Here is a 6,928-nt window from a genome sequence, read left to right as displayed (position 1 = left end):
GGTATATCTAGTGCTTATATTGACATTTAAAGTTTGGATTGTTTTAAATTCGTAGAATCTACATTTTCAAAAAAATTAAATCTTTAAATTGAATTTTTTTAACCGAATGATGTTCATATTTCTCTTGAGAGTGGAAAAGATCCGGAGTTGAGGGTGAAAGAGCAAGGTATTCAAGAGGAGCTAAATTCTATTTTTCTTCAGGAAGAACTTTGTGGTACCAAAAATCTAGAGAGCAGTGAGTTTGATGTGGTGACAGGAATACTAAGTTTTTTCACCTGCAGACGGTTATTAGGCGAAAGAGAAATAAGATCCATGAGTTGTTGTTAGATGATGGAACCTGGGCCACTGAGACGCAGGTGCTTGAGCAGGAAACAAATTCTTTCTTTCAAAAATTATTTTCTACAAGGGAGAATATTGACCTCAATGCTATGGAAGATTTCTCCTGTCCCTCTCTTAGCAATGAGGCCTGTCAAAGATTTGTTAAACCAGTGGCATTAGAAGAGGTGAAAAGAGTTGTAATGACCATGAATTCTTTCAAAGCTCTTGGGCCGAATGGTTTTCAAGCTCTGTTTTATAAAATATTTTGGGACTCAGTTACGATGTGTGGGGGTTAGTCAAGGGAGCTTTTGAGAGCAAGATTATAAATTCTACTATTTTTGAGACCTTCATTGTTGTGATTCCTAAAGTGAAAGCTCCTTCTTCGTTAAGATATTTTCGTCCCATTAGTTTATGTAATGTTCTTTACAAAATTATTTCAAAAGTGCTGGTGAACAAGGTCTGACCATTTTTTTTGGAAATTATCGGCCCACTCCAGGGTGATTTTATTCTGGAAAGAGGAACTACAGAGAATATCATTGTTGCACAGGAAATTATGCATTTCATGAGGAATATTAAGTCTAAAAAGGGGACTATGACTTCCAAGATTGATTTAGAAAAAGCTTATGACATGGTGGATTGGAGATTCCTTGAAGCTTCGTTGGTCAAATTTGGTTTCTTGAGAGCTACTATTAATCTTATTATGGCCTATGTGATGTCATCTTTCTTGGCTATCTTGTGAAATAGTGAGAGATTTCAGAATTTCAACCCAAAGAGGGGTTTGAGGCGAGGGGATCCCATGTCCCCATATCTTTTTGTGCTTTTTATGGAGGCTCTTGATTGTTTTACTACTCATCAGATTTTTCAAGGGTTGTGGATACCTGTGTTGGTCTCCAAATATGGCTCTAAAATCTCTCATTTGATGTTTGCTGACGATCTCCTGCTTTTTTGTAAAGCTACAAAAGTTCAGGTAGGGGAGGTTATGCAGACTATGGAGTTATTTTCCAAAGCATCAAGATTGAAGGTGAACCTTAGTATGCTCAAAGAATATCTCTGAGAGAAGAAAAGAAGTGCTCTCGGGAGTTTCTACTATCCGCTTTTGTCAGGACTTGGGAAGATATCTAGGGATGAATATTGGGCATGAAAGGTCTTCTAGGAGGATGGCTTAGGATATTATTGAAAAGATTCAGAAGAAGCTTGCTAGTTGGAAGGGGGGTTTGCTGAATAAGGCAGGAAGACTTCATTTGGTTAAATCGGTAATGGCTTCTATTCCGGATTACAACATGCAAATTGCTCTTCTTTCGAAGTATGCTTGTGAAAAGATAGATTCTTTGATGAGACAATTTTTATGGAGCGGCCAAACTAATGGGAGAGGGTTGTCGTTGCTTAAGTGGGATGTTGCTATAACTCCTAAAAGGACGGGTGGTTTGAGTGTTAGGAATACCTACTCAACTAACATGGCGCTTCTCGACAAATTGGTTTGTGATTGCTTTAATAATAGAGACAAGTTGTGGGTTTAGGTTATGATGCATAAATATTTCCAGAATTCAACTTTTCTTAGCAACAACAATAGTCAGAACGCTTTAGCCATTTGGAAGAACATTCTCAAAACATTTGATACTCTCAAGAATGGTTCAAATGGAATGTTGGGGATGTGCAGCAATATGTGTGGTATGATGAGTGGACTCTTTTTGGAAGGCTTTGTGATATTGTTCCTTATGTTCACATATCTGAGTCCAATTTTGTAGTGGTAGATTTGTGGCATGATGGATCTTAGGAGGTGGAGAGACTTGCATTAACAATTCCTCTTGAGGTCAAGCATTTTATTCACTACCTGTACTATCTGACATTGGCTGACATGGAACCAGGGTGGAGTTGGTGGCCTACAGGGACAAAAGGGTATAGTGCAAAAGAGGGTTATCGTTGGTTGTTAAAGAATAAATTAAATTGGAATGAAAATAGCAACTGAAACTAGCTTTGGCACTTGAATCTTCTGGAAAAGATCAAATTGACTGTTTGGTTTAGGGTTCATAACACTTTTTCGACGAAAGTTTTCTGCTTCAGGCGGCATCTAGCTAGTTCGGTTATGTGCCAGAGATGCAATGTGGCTTTGGAGACAATAGAACATTGCCTTAGAAATTGTGTATATTCCAGAGTTATTTGGCAGATGCTAAATCCTCGAGTTATTGATTTGGTTGAAGGCTTCTTTATGGAAGCTTGGTTTCGAAAGGTCATATCTGGTAAGGAGGCTCTTTTAGGCGTCGGAGTGTGGTGGTTGTAGAGGCATAGGTACAATGACATTTTCTATGCTAAAAATTATTGGACAGATCACAAGGTGGTTGCTCTCATCAGTAGTACGGTCATGGATCTAAGGTTATATATGAACAGGTATACTTCTTTTAGTACCTTCAGGAACCATTTGTCCTGAAAATCTCATGTAGGTAATAGCTTTAAAGTTAATTGTGATGCTAGTTTGTTTACTGATTTGAGCTTGGCTGAATTTGATTATCTTGTTAGAAATTCTAATGGGGTTGGATTGCAGGTTGTTCTGGTAGCTCTCCTCTCTGGTCTATAATCCAATATTAGACTTTTGCAGTTTGGAGGGACCTTGTTTTAGCTTGGGATTGCGGATTAAGAGACATAGTGTGTGAAATGTATTGTCTGGACATTCTTCATCTTTTGTATGACTCTCCTAGTGGGTGTAAATCTGAAGTTGTTGATTTAGTTAACAATATTCATGAGCTGTTATCAAGATCCTGGTACATGCAATTTGATTGGATATGTAGGAAAGCAAATAAAGTTGCAGATGAAATGGCTAGATGTGGAGCTAGAAATAATTTCAATAATGTTATTTGGTCTGGGCCTTTGAGAAGCTCTCTAGCAAATCATTATGTCTAATTTAGGATAGGTGTTTTGCTTTGTATTTTTCTTTGTTGTTTAGACACCAAAAAAAAAGGTGAAAAATTATGTTAGGTGTATCAAAGGCTGCGTTTGTTCTTGTAGATATGACACACAGAGATGGACAGTAAATATCTAAAAAGTGTTTGGATAAAGAGACATGGATACTGGACACAGTGTCTCCAGGATTGTTTTCTTTATTTTGTGTGCAGTTTTAAAAGAATGATAATGATGGACACGAAATTTGAGAGGGTGGACATGGATCTTTAATGAAAATTTTTTTTCTTTTTACCCATAGATAATTACCCCCCTTTTTTCAAAAACCCTAATTTAAGCTTCTTCTCTGTATCGTCATTCTTAAAGAGGTTCTCAGAGAATACAGAGAGGTACTCAGAGAATACAGAGAGGCACTCTCATTTTCTTGCTCTTTCTCTATCTCTGTGTTCATCTTCTTTCATTATGTTCTTCTTCTTCTTTTAATTGGGGTAAAAAGATCAAATCCAACACTTATTGAATCTTCCAATTTACACAATAAAAATTTTAGATGGAAAAAAATAAAAAATTCAAAAAATTACGTAAGTAAATTGTACCCAGAAAATTTTGAATTGGCAAAAGCAGAGTTTAGCAAGTATAGCAGGTATCATTCCTCCACCGTCTTTTAGCAAAGGGAAGGGTTAGGCGTCAAGAAAGGAGTAAGAGACAGAGAGAAGGAAAGGAGGGTATGAAAGAAATGTTTATTTTAGTGATTTTGCATAATGTTTTAGTCTTGTCCATGTGTATCCAAACATAAGATTGGACATTATATTAGTGTATTATACATTATATCCGAATACAATACATAGAAAATAATTTTTAGTATCTCTATTCTATTGTTTCTGTCTCAATATCATGTTTTATCCTATCCACAAAACAAACGCAGCCAAAATAATCTAAATTGTAGTGATTTTCTAAGCACGCATTTCAAATTTGAAATTATGGCGGATAAATCTCCATCATGACTATGAGAAGAATTAGACGTAACATATACAAATGGAGTAGTCCAACTAGAATAAAATCCATCATTTACAAACTCTATCCTTATCTTTTATTTAACTGTATTATATTTGATTTGCTCTATTTGTCTTTCTTTCAAGGTGTTTGGAAATCTCTTGGTAGAAATTGAATTCAATTCCAGTATTTGAAACAAAAATAATTAAATTAATTTAGATAGAATTTAATTCAATTCCGTTATTTTCTCTCAAAATCAATTCTGACCCAAATAGGTCTGATTTGGAATTCCATTCCATTGGGATTTTACTTAAAATTTAAAATGTCTAAAATATCTTTATAATTTAATTACTTCTTCTTAACTTTCGTCACTCACATTCTTTCAATGCCTCCCACCTTCCAACACACTCTCTCTTCTCTTACCACCTTCATTCTCTTTCCTTCCCTTCCCTTTCCTTCAAGTCACTTAATATAATATATACCTATTTTGAAAGGTCTAGTATGTAGATCTAAAAAAATTATCCACACACATAGATTTTATGTGTTTAACTTAGATTAATGACACCAAGTATTTGTCAATACGTCTGAAAATTTCAAGTGAAGTTGTGTTAATTATGACACCAGCAAAAAGTGGCATAATTTTATTCCATTTTAATAACATAGATTAGTTGCTATAATCTGCCGTTAATAACTAGTTTTGTTTTACTTGTTATGTCCTTAGACCACTCAACAAGTTATGTTTTGGTAGTTCATGTTTATTTTCTGTTGTTGGTTTATCGTGGGAATCAAACATGAAGAATGATGTGGAATTTAAAGTCCACAAACTAATCGGCAAGTACACTGGGTCATACCAAGTAATACCTTAGGTGAGTGAGGGTTGATCCCACGAGAATTGATGGACCAAGCAACAATGATTGAGTGATTCACTTAGTCAGACAAGCAGAAAATGATGTTTTGGAGTTCAAAAGTATCAAACAGTGATTTAGAAAGCAAATAGTAAAATTGGTGTGAAAAGATATGTGAGAAAACAGTTAAGGCTTTAGCGTTGTTTATTTTATGGATTTCTATTTCTTACCAACTATTTTAATCATGCAAGATTCAATTTATGGCAAACTGTGATTGACTAAACCTAATTTCTCAATGATTTAGTCTCCTCTAACCTAGTCAGCCGTCAATCCCTTGGTCACTTAATTTCGATTAAAGGTTTAAGTCCGATTCTAGTCTATTAGCCACAAAAACCTAATTACCCAAATATGAGAGGATTATATGTCACGTATCTCGTTAAGTCCAAGCAATTAGTGTTTAGGAGGAATTACTTTCAAGCTTTTGTCCAAGTAAATTACTTTTCCAAGATTTAACAAGAACTCAATTAGAAAAAGGGTTATCTTCCAATATACCCTAATTCCTAGGATGAAGAACGAAAGCAAATCCTTGAAATTGAAATCAATGCATTAATTAAAACAGAGAGGCAATAGTATTAATCCATATAATAAACAAAGCTCCTAACCTTAACCAAGGAGGTTTAGTTACTCATGACTCAAAGAGAAAACTAGGGTTCTAAAAAGTGTAAACTATGGAATGAAGTGCGTAAGAGAAAAGATCCCCGAAGGGCTAAATATTTTTCCTTTTATATCTGACCTAATTTGATTTGAAACTAAAATAAAATAATAAATTCTAAACCTAAAAGATTTTATTTGTAAATAAAAATAATTAAAACAAAATAAAATACAATAATTAAAAGTCAAATCCAACTAAAGATACTCATTTGGTGAAGATTGATCCGCATCATTGGCGCTAAATGCCAGATTCGGTGTTTAGTGCCCCAGGTGGTAGAAACTCCCATTTCGATTTTGACTCCTTGGTGCTAAGTTGCGTTTAGCACCGCTAGTGGTAGAGAGCTTTCAATCGTTTCTGGCTTGCTGGCACTAAACGCCAGGCTTAGCGTTTAGCACCCCTGGTGGCTGAGGCTTGGCACGTATTACAAGGCTTCTGGCGCTAAACGCCCAGGTCCGCGTTTAGTGTCAGCTTGGTTGATTCCAAACTCTTCTCTTTTTTTGTACACGCACTCTACCAAACCGATCCAAACTTCATCTGAAATAATTAAAACACCAAAGCAATTCAAAGTAGCATCTAAAGAGGCTTCAAACACTAAAATCTAATTAAAACTCAATAATTTCACCTCTAAAATAAATAAAAAATAAAAAAAGATGTTCATGCATTAAAGAACTATTTAATTTTTTAATTAATAATAATGTTTTTTAAATTTAATATTTTTAGATTAATCTAATTTTTATTTTTTTAAAAGAGGTGAACAAATTTTAGTTGAAAAAAATAGTTAAAAAATATAATTTTTTAATTATTTCATATAATTTAATATGGCTTTAGCTTAACTAGAGTTGGTTAGTCCACATGTTGTTGTATATATAGTGCAGCTATACCGAACTTTACCTTTGTGATTTTCCATTCTCTTTCAACAAGAAATCTGAATTATTTAACCAATTTCTCTGCTTCTCTTCTTTCTCTCTTTCTGTCTCTAAACCTTCCACAATTCTAATTTTCACATGGTGCGGTGAGCATGGAAGGTTCACATCAGTGAGAGGAATCGATTGAAGCTCAAGAGGAAGAATAGGTTGTTGTTGAAAGCTCCCGATTCGGCCCATCCATGGCGAATGAGGAGTGAATAGAAGATCCATTCGAAGCGGCGGAGGACGAGTATTTTCCAAGCGAC

Source organism: Arachis ipaensis, chromosome B05 (genome assembly GCF_000816755.2).
Source record: "Arachis ipaensis cultivar K30076 chromosome B05, Araip1.1, whole genome shotgun sequence".
Lineage (NCBI taxonomy): Eukaryota > Viridiplantae > Streptophyta > Magnoliopsida > Fabales > Fabaceae > Arachis > Arachis ipaensis.
Note: the sequence above shows the minus strand (reverse complement) of the source record.